This window comes from Protopterus annectens, chromosome 10.part0, assembly GCF_019279795.1.
Source record: "Protopterus annectens isolate FY-2018-M chromosome 10.part0, PAN1.0, whole genome shotgun sequence".
Classification (NCBI taxonomy): Eukaryota; Metazoa; Chordata; order Ceratodontiformes; family Protopteridae; genus Protopterus; species Protopterus annectens.
The window spans coordinates 1120604813-1120620047 of NC_056744.1; positions in this window are offsets into that span (position 1 = coordinate 1120604813).

Here is a 15235-nt window from a genome sequence, read left to right on the forward strand (position 1 = left end):
GATTTATAAAGTCTAGTAAATCAAACATAATGAAGTCATTGTTTGTTAGTTACATTAGACCCACACTTGAGTATGGAATAACAAAATAGAAACCCTATAGGAAAACAAACATGAATAAACTGGAAGGAGTACAGTGGAAATATACCAATGGCATCCATGGATGTGAAAATCTAAGTTATTATGAAAGACTAAAATATTTGAACTTGTACAGTGTCTCTTACAGATATTTAAGATTAGATCTTATTCAGGTATATAGGGCATTTAGGGACAACTACCTCTGGGAATGTTTGGGGTTATCAAAAAGTACTAGACAATCATCAGATAACCTATGTAGAAGATTCTATAGGAATGAGACGTGTACTAATTGGTTCTCTGACAGAGTAAACAAACAAAATGTGGAGAACACAGACCATAAACCTGGTAACTTGGTTTTTACTTGAAAAAGCCCAGCGCTACGGGCAGGTGAAAACACTTGTATTTATCTGTGAAAAAATTATTTATTGCTTTCCGGTGCATCCAGACCATTTTTTTCAGTTACTCTCTGACAGAGTAGCTGATGCTTGGAACAAACTACCAAATTACATTAAAGCAAGTACTAGTTTAGATATTTTTAAGAACAGCCTGGACATTTATTATGGGAACACGTGTTTTGGTATATTGGCAAGCTAGAAGGGCATTAATGCCCATGTGTGAAACATTTGCATGTATGTATGTATATATTTAGAATAGAAAATGCCAAAATTATTACAAATATAATAAAAAGTAGAATGACAATATCCTGGATTATGCTAGTTTCCAGGTTACCAAAAATGCTGCCCAACAATCCAAAAAGCGTCCATTTTTGGATGTGCTGTCCCGATCTTTGGCCCTTTGTTCCATGAAATTTTCCAGTTTTTCCTGTTCATCATGATAGTCACTAATATATGCACAGCAATAACTCCCAATGAGGGCACTTGAACCCCCTTTTACAGAAAGCATTATATCAAGTGCCATTCGATTCTGTAACACCACAGTTCGCATTTCAGTCATTTCTTGATCTGCCATGCTGATGTGATATGAAGTTTCCAAATAAACTTATATAATCCATGAACAGGAACACCACTGCTGGACACAATAAATTATTTTATTAACACGTTCTGGTACCTCAGCTTCTGCTGGAACATTTTTACATCACAACTGTGTCCCTATATATACATACCTCCTCTTCCAATTAATTAATTAATCAATTAACAATTAACAGTTATAGTACTACTGACTCAGTACGTAAAGTAAACAGTGCTTTAAATAAACATTTATAGACTTTTAGAGTATTGCACTTTCCTTTTACATCTGATAGCACCAAATATTCAAACAATAAATATGAATACATATCAATGCGTTTTTGATATACATTTTATGGATGCATCCTTAAATACATCTTTTTTGTATATGTTTTTTAAATAAAAAACTACATTACATTAATAACTTTTTATATACATGTATATTTAAAATTATAATTGAAATAAGAAGGACGTTTAAAGTCATTGCACCATATTATATAATGAAGTATTCCTTTACAGTTAGATAGCAAGGAGATATAATTTTGATGTATTTAATGAAATACATAGCTACTGATTTAATTTAGTTTTTATTTAAAAAACATACACAAAAAGATGTATTTAAGGATGCATTCATAAAATGTATATCAAAAATGCATTGATATTATGTATTCATATTTATTGTTTGAATATATGGTGCTATCAGATGTAAAAGGAAAGTGCAATACTCTAAAAGTCTGTAAATGTTTATTTAAAGCACTGTTTACTTTAAGTACTGAGTCGGTAGTACTATAATTGTTAATTCATTCATTAATTGATTGGAAGAAGAGGTATGTATATATAGGGACACAGCTGTGATGTAAAAATGTTCCAGCAGAAGACAAGAAGCCGAAGTACCAGAACGCGTTAATAAAATAATTTATTGTGTCCAGCAGTTTTGTTCCTGTTCGTGGATTATATGTGTTTATTTGGAGACATTATGTTGGCTTTATGTGTATAGAAGTGATATGACGTTTTGTTGACCACCTCCTGTAGAATTTGAGCAAGCATGGTGATATCAAGCATTGTCCTTTGCACTCCATACCCAGGATTAAAAACTGAAAATGCTTGCTCTGATCAGTGGATTGCTCACTTATTTCTCAGTCTACCTGTTGGTGGGTGTTCAAAATGTTGAATAGCAGGAGTAATCTCCCCTACAAAGCAACATCCAGACCAGTTTGTAGGAAACTAGGGATAGGCATGATCACCACAGATGTAGTAACGGTCACTTATCATGCCCATGCCATGCCCCCAGTCATAGCTTTTTAAGTGCAAAGAGTCTAACACACTTTCATGCCTGGTGTCATTACATTTGCTTTTTCCTACTGGTACAGTCCCATTTCTGGCATAACATGTGTCTCCATGTTGTGTGGCTGCAAGATGAAGGGACACAACCTTTGAAAAATCAGTTACATTACACCAGGTTAAGCTGATATCACTAAGGTCCTTTTCAAATGACACCTGTGATGCAGGGATGGGAATCAGGAATCCCTGCCTTAGAATGATGAGGTATATGTCAACATATCCATCAGTTTGAATTGTTTAGATTTTTGGCATATTGCCGAAGGATCAGCAAGAAACTGTTTTCTCTTGACCAATTTATAGATGGGAACAGCAGCAGAAACAAAGCAAAAGTACCTGTCGTCACTGGATTCATCATAGACTGCTACTGAAGTTAACCTTCTCACTGGGCAGATAATTTATCTGTCACACCTTGATCTCCCTGTGTTGGCTGCAATAATTCATCTGGGGTCCCCACATGACAGGTCTTACTGCAATGAGATGAATGGATCCACATTGGTAGTCCTGCACAGCGAACTGCAGTCAAAGTCGTTAGCAGGACCTGGAAGGGCTCCTTCCCCCTTGGGCTCAGGCAGTTTTTCCTCTGAAAAATTTTCACAAACAACCACTCACCCAGTTGTAGTTGATGACAGGGCTGGTCATGAGGCTTTGGTAATGCTGCTGTTACTGTTCGATGATTTTGCTGCAAGATATTAATGAGTTTCCTACAATAAGAAATCATAGCATCATCTAACAAAGTTAAATCTGCATTTTCCACTAAAGGGGTAGCTGGAAGGGCCATAGGTGTCCCCATTAATATTTCATATGGACTGAATTTCCTGGTGGCATTCAGTGAGGCCCTCATACTCATTAATGCTAAGAGAAGGGCTTTGGGACATAAGTGGTTTCAGTGCAAATCTTCAAAATTTTATTTTTAAGGGTCCTGTTTACCCTTTTCACTAATCCAGGATGACTGGGGATGGTTGGGACAGTGAAGACTCAAGTTAGTACTGAAAGCTTTACATAACTCTTTAAACAGATTATTATTAAAATTAGTTCTCTGGTCACTGTTAACAGTGCTGGGTATACCGAATCTCAGTATATAATCAGATAATTTGTTAATAACTGTGACTGTATTAGCTTTGTGACATGAGTAAGATTCCACCCATGCTGAGAACATACACAGTACTACCAAAATAAATTGCAAATTTTTAGTCTTAGACATCTGGATGAGATCCAGCTGTATATTAACAAATTGTCACCAGGGTGGAGGTAAACATGCAGATTTGCTGTTGGCATGTTTGCTTATGTTATATTCCAAACAAATACTACAATTTTGTACATACTGAAGTATCAAAGAAGAGACATAAGGGGCATACCAACTTTGGGTAATTTGATTAAGTAAATCTGTCTTACCTGTATGGGCCGGTAGATGATATGCCCTTACTAGGTAAGGTAGCAAAGAGGTAGGTGCCACCAGCCAACCTTCCGATGTCACCATATGCCATCAGAGGATTTTCTACATACATCCTTGAGCCAACTCAGAACTTCTCCCTGTGTTGCTTTAGCTTGAAAGGCTGACAACTTTTTAAAATCAAACACATCATTACTGTTGGAGTTTGTCATAGTTACATGCACACATCTTTACAACAATCGTCTACTGCTTGTTTAGCAGCTTGGTCTGCCAAATTATTACCTTTGGTAATTATATTCTGTCCCTTTTGATGTGCACAACATTTGATTACCGGCAGCTTCTTAGGTAGATGATTTTATGTACCTTGAATTTTTAATTTGATTTCCTGGTCAAAAACTCTCTCTCTCTCTCTCTCTCTCTCTCATGAACTTGTTTTAACCTTATTTTTAACTTTTTACTTTTTCTGTTCTTTCTCTCATACATTCATACATTGTCAGAATAAAAACATCTCTCATACTCCTTACCTTTCAATCCTGATGGTACCACTGTCAACACAAGGTGCCTCCTTGTAATAATTTGTCCTTTACTTTATGTGCACATACATTTACTATACTCATTTACTGTAGGGTCCTCCTACTATTACTTGTATACCTTACAACCACTCAGTCAAACAAAAACACAGTAATGCACTTATACTACAAACACAGTCTTACACTTAATTTTCTAAAATTGTCTAAAAAAAAAAGAAAAAAAAACACAAACCAACCCTTTTCTCCTTACAAAACAAATTTCCCTGCCAAGGCTAGTATGTTTGCACACCCTGAATAGCTGCACATCTGAGTCTCTGACTATTTCATACAAAGTAGTGGGAATTCACAGAAAATCTGTGATGGGCCCTATTCCAGAACTGCCCTCCAGCAATACCAAAATTCAGATCTGAGTCATGGCACCAAATTGTTATAGTCATAAATAAATAACATTAAGAATTTACCTTACATGCCTTCAGTCAGGAACAAGACTTCAGGATGCAAACAGAAATTTTATTCTTACAGCGCTGGGAGTCTGTCTTCATATCCCTTGATGAAGCATTCTCACTTTACATAGAAAAATTGTATTTTATACATTTTCTTATCTAACCTGGTCATGCAGCCTCATTACGTTACAGTTATTCTGACAAATTAAAAACTTTGCAAATGTCCTCATCCCTAGTGATTTTCACCTCGGACTTCACGTGAACAACTTTGTTGTTACCTCACAGCAAGAGGTTTGCCCGTTCGATTCTCGGCGTAGCTTGGGAGTGCCTTCTGTGTGGAGTCTGCATGTCCTCCCTGTGGTTGGGTAGCGTTTGAAAGACATGTGTGTGTAAATGGGCATGCCTTTGTTGAAGGTTGGACGTCGAGCTGGCACCTCGGCATTTCATTAAAATCTACTGCCAATCATTAGCGGACCGGAGTTCCGCTGTGGCGACCCCTTACCGGGAAAAAGCCAAAAGACAAACAAGACAAACAACTTCACATGAAAAAACTTTCTCTACATGATCCACCTGCTTCCAAGGGGTCTTGTTTCTGACCTTGGATGTTTCAAACCTGCCCTAGCAACAACGCAGTCCTAGCCTGGAGGAGTCAGTCTAGCAAATTCTTTTTTGTAGTAACTACATGCCTTAACTTCATGTACCACGTACTGTTCTCTCTTATTACATACTAAAAGAATGCAGTTTAAGAAACAGCAATTCTGTAGCTTATGAAGCTGTATTTTCCCCAACCCTGTATGCAAATTATATTTGCTTTTTAACAATCATATTATAGCATCATTAATAAACTGAAATTAATATACATTTTAATAAGCTGGTTTTGTCCCATAACATCATGCACATGTTATTAATGGACAGTGGCAGTCTGCATTAAATCAAGCACATATACACATATGCCCATACCCCTACTATCTTCCATCACATGCATATAGTGATTTTTGTTTAAATGGTATAATAGTGTCTAAGATTTTATGTGCTCTTGGTCTAGTAAGGTTCTATGATCTTCTGAACATTGCACATCCATGTTGCTGTCATTCACATGTGCTATGTTGAGGTGTGAATGTACTGTATCCCTACAACAGTGTATTCCAATCTGTGATTTGAGCTACCATATTGATGGCCACTGCTGCCATTTGCTTACATGTTCCTTCCATAACAGCTGTGATAATATGCCCCCTGAAGACTGTTGACATCAGATGATGCTATGTATATTGTTGCCCTATCATGGCATGTGGTTTTGTACTGCAGTATATCAACATTCTGCACAGCTGTCATGCAAACATCACATTGACAGATGCAGTATGACACAGGTGTGCATGTGTATATGCACTCAAAATGTTATCTGATGTGCAGCAATATTATATAATTTTGATTACATGGGCACATATGCCTGGGTTCAGCCACATTTAATGCTGTTATATACACAAACATATAACATGCTGGGATTCACTTGCAAGCTTGGGGAATTCACTGTATGCAGCATTTTGTTGTTATTGACAATGATTATATAGGTGTTCCCAGTACCATTGTGTGACTGTCAGCATTTGTTTCTTTAACTGTTCAGCACGAGCCACATCCACCTCATTTGCCATTTGTCCACATATGGTGACAGGACCCTCACACACACACACATTTTCACTGATAAACATATATGCATATGATGTACAACTGATGTAATGATGTGAAATAGGTACAGTTATACAACTGTGCTAACAGTTCTACTGTGTTGCATGTGATTTGGACCAAACATTATATTTGCAGATGATGTACAGCCTGAAGTCCAGTTGTAACATAGGTACAGCTGTAGTGTGACTATATTACCACTTGATAGTTTACATGAACAAATAATGATGTATGTCAGGATTTCATGGCAGTATAGCATTTTCACTGGTAATGTCGGGGGACAGTGATTATGTTACAGATTTGCTGAGTATTGACATGTACTTATACAGGGTGCTCCATCTATTGTTTGGTATGTGTACACTATCACAGTGACAGCTTCTTCGCTCATTGACACTAGAATTTGCACTGCTGCAATTTCTGTGCCCTGGAGCATAGTTGATACATTGCCATCAGTCTCACATACTGCTGTACCATACATTATAATGGATCACTTCATAATTCACACATCAATTGCATATGGTTCATAGGTTCATAGGTTGGTACTAAGCTATCGATCCTAGGGCCCATACAAGCATAGCCATAACAATTCTCTGGATATTTCTTCCCACAATATTTACTTCCCTGGACTCCTGTCTAGCAGGGCAACTGACATGATACCCTGAGTGAAATTCCTATCTCCCATCCAATTGTCAGGGTTACTTTTGAAGAGCGCCAAGGAGATGCTCTGCTTGACATGTATGGGCAGTCTATTCCAGAGTATGTGGAGTCTCTGGGTCAGGGCACTATCCCTCCAGCATGTTTTGTTCATTGTGATGACAAGGTTTAGATCCCTGGAGCATGTGGCTCTGAGGGATTGGGATTTCTTTAAGTGGAGCATGGCCAACAGTTCAGCGTTTGACATGGCCTTGTATGTTAAGCAGAGATCACCTCTGAATAGACAATATGCCACAGAGTATAGCTAGAGTTTTTTAGACGGTCAGTACAGAGCATCTGCTTTAGGCCTAGGATTCTTTTAATGAGGTATTTATGCGGTCTTTCCAGCTTTTGCAGATGTCTTGTGAAGTACATACCAAACGGGGCGTTGTACTCTGTAATGGGTCTAATGAGGGATGAGTACAGTGGGGCAATGACCTCCTTTTATCTGGATGAAAAGCCCGTAGTGATGAGGTGTGCCACATAGAAGGATTTCCTGACTGTTGTGACAATGTGGTTATCGAAGGTGAGACCACTGTCCACCTGTGTCCCTAAGTCTGTCATCACACTTTCGGTGTTTAGTGTACTGCCACCTATGTGGTAATTCATGGGTACATGGGTTTTTCCCAAAGGGGATAACTATACATTTCTTGGCATTAAGCTTGAGCCCATGGCTCTGACACCAAGCATCTGTTTCTGTAGGGTATGGTATTATATGGTATGGTATGATATTATATGCTTCATATAACACACATTGCTATTACATGTGTCAGATGCATGCAATGCACAGCTGTGTGTAAGGATTCCACTCATAAAAATGTGTTGCCTGTAAGTGTTGATATTCATATAGCCAATACCTATGTCAGCCAGAGATGCTTTACTCAGGTGTATCACATTTGTCACAGTGAGCCATACCGAACTATTCTTTAGGATGCATAGCCATTAGGATTTGACAGTGTAGACTTTCATTTAAAAATGTTCTATTAGATGCATGTGTGATACATTCTTCTGTGTTGCCCCAAGTAAATACACAGGCCAATGACAAAATTGATGGCATGGGTTTGATTCTTACAGGTGTGGATTGTGGCTTATGTGTCATGCAAACTTTAACTGCCAGGATTGCCTTTGTTTTCAACTGTAGGTTTAACACTGTCCCTTTTAACCACTCCAAAAAAGGGTCATTTTTGGAGAAGGGTTGGTGAATCCCCCTTATAGAATCCTGACAATCATTACAGCTGTAATGTCTGTTCCTGCAGAACATGTATAATAAATTACAAATTACACTCACATATTCTGTCGATGCTGCAGATTAATGGTCATAATATTTTAATAGTGACCCTGATTGTGGCTGTTTCCATCTATTTTTGTAGATGAGTTTTTTGCTATGTATCCATAACTCATTGAGAGGTGTGCTGACATGTCAGTCATATTCAAGCAGTCATTTTGCAGATCTTCAAACAATGCACATACCCCTATTGGATATGCCGTCCTTGCTAAATGTCCTCTCTAGTGAGCATGTCAGTGATGTTTGTATCACATCCATTCTCCACTGACATGTAACCTTATGTGCCATCAAATATGTATACTATCATGTGTGATGATATAATATATTCACACGAGACGTAAACAGCAGTACATACTGTACACTCTACATATGTGCTTAATGTTATGTTGTTAACTTCTCTTGGAAGTATACACACATTGACATATCCTATCTCGAGGGCATATTTAACATGCCCTTTTCCTTTTACTTCATTCCTGTTGTTTATGTCTCTTTCCATTTTCATCAGCACACTTTCCCATCCTAGTGCATGTTTCTTTGTATTTGCTCTTGCTGTCACCTGATTATTTCATTTTGCAAGTAATTGTTGTAGTGTACACTGCGCTCTGTATACTTTTCTTTAATGAGTTAATAATGCTGTTATTGTAGTATTTTCAACCCTGGTAGTCATTGTGGAAGTCTGTGCAATCTTGCTTGTAAATTAACTTGCATGCTTCTTGTTTCTGTGCTCATGTTGCTCTGCACAGTTTCCTAGCAGCAGCATTGTTGCTGGCCATGAAACTGTGCTTGTTTATGTGTAAAGATGATGTGCAGCATGAATACGTAGTTAACAATGTGTAAACTTTATGTAGGCTTTGCACAAAGCCTACATGGAATTTATTGAATTCATAGGCAGATCTCTTGCCTCACTACATGGCCATCTTGCCCATCTATAACAGAAAATTGCATTCAGGTAATGCAGAATACCATATTGTTAGGATTACAAACTGATATCATGTTTAAGACTATAAAACAAGCATTTGCCAATCCAAATATTTTCTTGAAGAGCACTGGCAACACTTGATCGGGATGTAATGGCAATAATATATTATACTGATATAATTGTTCTGGGCAATGAAAACAAAAGTATAATTAAACAGATACAGTAGTATTGACATTTATTTTTTATTATTTGATTAATCAATGATGTAGTGGAAGAAAAACAAATAAAACATACAATACTAATCCTTTGCCCTTGCTTGCACAGCTGAATTTGTAGCACATTAGATTCAGATTAATAATACTATAGTGTGCATTTGAAGACCATCACATTCTGTTAAATTTTACCATGGGATGTTTTACTTCACATGTCTGATTTTTATCTCAAGGAATTTATTTGAGTATTGCTGAGGGTGCCCTAAACTTCACCACTGAATTTGTAGTTTGCTAAAAATCAGTAGTGACTAAGACAGTGAAAATAAGCAGAGATAAATGCAATCAAGACCAGTAATACATACATGCAGAAGATGCAGCCCTGTATTCTTACTTATCTTCATTTAGTATTTTAAACTAAAGATCAATATGGTTCATATAATGAGAAAATGCAAAAGAAATACACCTGGAAAAAGATCAGTAAAGTTAGCAACTAAAATGAGTAAAGAAAGATGAAAAAGGTCAGCAATGGACTGAAGGAGTAAAAGACATAAAAAAAAAACAATGAAAAAATAGGAAAGTGAACTCAGGTAAGGGTACAAGAAAGGAAGTTTTGGAAGCATATGCTAATCAATACAAAAAATATAGATCATTTTTTTTAAAAGAAAAATGGGTTTTACATACATATTAAAAATACTAATATTAAAAGGAGAGAGAATAACAGAGGTTGATAGAATAGATCAGATCATTCAAGATACAGTATTCAAACTTTTGTTTGTGGTTGCAGCCTGTATTACTGTCAGTTTGCTTTAGTCTCTGCATTTATGATAATACTTTATCCTGCTTAAAACATGACATTAAAAGTAATGGAATCAGCATGAAAAGTTGAAAGCAGACATAATCAATAAGGGGTTCCTAGAATTACAGTTACAGCCTATGAAAATGCGCTTTCATTATTTTATAGATTCATAGGTAGGTACTAAGCTATCGGCCTGAGGGCCTACGAAAGCCTAGCCAACAAGGTTCCCTGGCTTACACCACCCAATAAAGTTATTTTCCTGTGCTACTGTCGAGCCGAGATGCCAAAGTGATCCCCGGGGTGTATTTTCTATTTCCCATCCACTCAACAAGATTTGTCTTGAAGACTGCTAATGAAGAACATTGCTTGACATAGATGGGTAGCCTGTTCCAGAGTATGGGAAGTCTCTGGGACAGGAATCTATCCCTCCAGTATGTCCTGTTTATTGTGGTAACAAGGTTTAGGTCCCTAGAGCGTGTAGCTCAGAGGGATTGGGATTTCTTTAGGTGTAGCATGTCCAACAGCTCTGGGATTGACATAGCTTTATATGTTAGGCAGAGATCACCTTGGAGTAGGCGATATGCTATGGAGTAAAGCTGGAGTTTTTGAGACAGTCAGTGTAGGGCATCTGTTTGAGGCCAGCAATCCTCTTTGTGAGGTACTTCTGTGGCCTTTCCTGCTGCTGCAGATGTCTTGTGAGGTACATTCCAAAAGAGGCGTTGTACTCTATAATAGGTCTAATGAGTGTTGAGTAGAGGGGAACAATGACCTCTTTTTTCCTGGATGAGAACCCTTTTATGATGAGGTGTACCATGTCAAAGGACTTCCTGACTACTGTGGTGATGTGACTATCAAAGGACAGACTACTGTCCACCTGGGTCCCAAGGTCTCTTATCACACATTCAGTGTTAAGTAGACTGCTGTCTGTGTAGTAGTTCATGGGTACAGAGTTTTTACCAAAGGGGATGACCATGCACTTTTTGGCATTGAGCTTGAGGCCATGCCTCTGACACCAGGCATCTGTCTCAGCGAGGCCCTTCTGTAGGATTTCCAAATCATTTGGGGAATCTACTATGGCTCCTAGTTTGCAGTCATCTGCAAACTTCATTAGCCAGAGGCCTTCTGTGTTAGCCTGCACTTCAGAGAAGTATATATCAAACAGGAGAGGTCCCAGGACTGAACCCTGTGGTACTCCACTTGTCATTGGTTTGAGGTCAGATTTGGAGAGTGCAACTTTTACAGTGTGGGTTCTTTCAGTGAGCCAGTTGACAACCCATCTTGTGACATAGGGATTTATACCTAGTTTAGTGAGTTTAGCTATAATTCCAGAATGGGGGATGGTGTCGAAAGACTTGGCCAGGTCAAGACAGGCTGTGTGAACCACCTTACCCTCATCTACGGTTTTGGTGACTGCCTCAAAGAAGTCGGTCAGGTTCAGGAGGCATGATCTGCCTTTCAAAAACCTGAACTGGGTGGGATCCAGAGTTTGGAGGTTACCAATGTCTTTGTTTATGAGTTCCATGATTATACATACATTCCATGGCCTTGCAGACCAGGCTCATCAGGCTAATAAGGTGATAGTTCCCGTGCTCAGTGGTGGCTCCCCTTTTGTGGAGTGGGATAACTGTTGCTGTATGCCATTCAGTGGGCATAAAGCCTAATGTGAGGCTGTGATTCAACATGGTGCTTAGGTGGAGAGCCAGTTCATTCTGAAGTTCGTGTAAAATGCAGCCTGGGATGTTGTCCGGTCCCATGGATGCTGTGTTTTTGGCTTTAGAGAGTGCAGCTTTTACTTGCATAGTTGTGATTACAGGGACTCTGCATTCTTCCTGTATAGATATGGGCCCTTTAGGGGGTGAGAGTGGGGAAAAGTTAGCACTGAACCTATCTGCCAGGATGTTGGCAATATCAGTTGGTTCTTTAATTTTCATGCCGTTGTGCTGTAACTCAGAGCAGATCTGGGTGTTGCCATTGAGATTCTTGACATAGCTATAGAATGCTTTGTGGTTGCCCTTAGAATCAGTGGTGATTTTGTTTTCGTAGCTAGCTTTGGAAGATCTTATAAGGGATCTCATCTTCTTACTGAGGCTGACCAGGGAGCTCCTCCACTCATGGGATTTTACTCTCTTTTGCAACAGTTTCTTCCTTCTGTTGTAGAGTTTGTTTATGGCAGGGGACCATCAGATTGGCTTCCTTTTTTGGTTCTGTTTGAGATAGCATGATCCATGCACTCATGTAAGTGCTTATAGAGGGCATTTGTGTAGGATTCAGCAGTCGTAACTGTATTGTCCATCTGCATGGGTGTCATGAAGTTCGCCACTTCTGTCTTAAGAAGCATGAAGTTGGCTTTGGAGAAAGTTTTTACTGTGGTTTCCTTAATGGTGGGTAGGGGCAGGATGTGGATATCTGGGGTGATTAGCTTATGGTCGGATCTGACCAACACGGAGTTAATTTCAGGTGTGGAACACCGGTCACTCATGCTGGAACACCGGTCACTCATGTTGGTAATGACTAGGTCTAGGATATTCTTGCCTCTTAGTTGTCTCATTAGTGATTCCACAGTGTCCATTCTGTAAGGTAAACTGACTGTATTGCATGATATATTTGAAAAAACATCCTAAAATCCTACAGCTAAGATGGCCTAGTGGTAAATTGCCATGACTGTGGTGTACAGGTTCTTACATTCAAGACCTGCAAGTGGTGTTTATTTTGTTATACGTCAGAACAGAGGTTGATGGAGACAGAGTGATTAAAGCACTTTTAAGCAGTTCTAAGTGGGTTTGCCCAGTGCTAAGTGATGCCAACACACAGTTAAACTAATAGGCACTTAGTCCATGTTGGCTTCACTTAGCAAAGCTTACCAGTGCTCAAATCAGATTAGCTGAGCTACTTACTGCTTAGCATTTATGTTTAAGCCATGCTTAAACATGTTAAGCATAGCTGAGCATTGGTAACTATTGCTTACATTTCATTCTTAAAATATAGCAGAGTAATGACTTCATTTAGTAAGTGTATATAATTTCCTTTACATAACATGCCTATATGTGCTGTCATTACAGAAGCAAGGGGTGTGACTATACTGTATTGGACACTTGGGTATACATGGGTGGTTTCACATGTTATATGCACTCACACTTCCATGTCAGACCAGCTAAAGTAACCTGATTGACAAAAATTATTTACCACATATTTCACTATTAAAATAGTACATTTAGCACAGCTTTTCCATTTAAAATTGGATTGCCTGTTGTAGTACTCAAACCGTGAACCCCTGCATGCAAAGTGGGGACTCTGAGCACTGCACTATTGATTTGAACTATATAATTTTATGTATCTCCTATTGGATATTAATATCATATTATTATGTTAACTGTAGAATATTGTGTTTTTTAGCCATTTCATTGAGGACTGCTGTCACGTAATAATGGCATACATTTCAATTTCAGACTTCTGTCCTTCAGAACATTCATGCTAATGCATAACCTGTTTTCTATCTAGTTTCTGTCTGTCCTCTGCACAGAAGAGATGACACTGGTGTGCAGGCTGTGGTAGACTACACTGCAGAATGTGTCTGAGAAGTCATTACTGTGTTCATGCAGAATTCAGCCAGGAATGGTATTAGGCCTATGGAGACCTCTATGTGTTGCCTTTGAGAAGGCATTACAGACCTGTTTTGTGATCATGAAAGTAGGGGGACAGGTGCTGTATATGCACGTGTACTTATGGGGGGACCAGGGGGTGATGTTTACATGTCAGCTTTCTGCAGCCAGTCACCTGTATCCTTCATGTGGGCCTTGCCTCTTTTCCTTGCCTGTGCAAGGGACATTGCAGGGGTGTGGGGGCTACAGATTTACAGACTGTATATGGGAATACTACACAGGGCAGGACATGTGTGGACAGCCCAACAACATAGGGAACAAAGCTCCAGAATTGGGTACAGATCATATGTCAGTAATGCTGTTATATACATGGAGGGTTGCTAGACTGACAGGGTTCATCTGGACATGCATTTACTGAGTGACTTGACATCTGACAGTGCTATATCTCTGACATACCTCTCAACTAGCATGCTGTCCACAGACTGGTCAGACATTTGCCTGTTAGGTTGGTCTGTTCCCCAGACAGTAGTTGCCCTTGGAAAATCATTAGGTGACTCTGGGAAATGCAGTCATTAAATACTAATATCCATTGCTATTACTGACTCCATATCCTGCAGAAAGGCTATATTACAACTAACCCAGCAACCGTCTCAATGTATAACAGAAATAAGTCCAATATATACCTGTGTTTGGGCCTCTGTCCCAAAATTATGTTGGGTTTTATCCAGATGTCATGCACTAAGAGGCTTACAGGTATATGGTACAATTATGTATTTCCTTCATTCCTGCTATCCTCCCAGTGATGTAGTAGAACAACAGACATGTTACATGGAGGATGCCATAGATATGAATCATGAGCCTGTGCATTCTGAAATAAAGTGCACATTTGAGATGTATGTTTGTGTCTGGCCATTGTTAACAGATTGTCAAGATTGTGTAGAAGTATAGTGTGTAAATGGTATTTGGGCTGTGTAAAAAGGGGGGTACATGTGAGTGTCATGGCCCCTTTCTATCTGACTGTGCATGCTGCTCTGGTTTCTGTTTCCCTATCAGCTGTTATATTTTTGTACGTACGAACCATGACATGTCCCTTAACACCTCCAGATTTCCACTACACTGTGGCCTGGGGCAGTATATTTAGGGGTAATATGTGAGTGGAAACTGGATATTTGTGTTCACATTGCCATTACAGTGCAGTGTTCAGTTTGCTTACTGGTATTTCACTGTGACTGTGGTGCAACTGTTTGTGGATATGCACTTTCATACCAGTGCCTGTTTTCCATTGGGGTTATATCCCTGTACTGCCT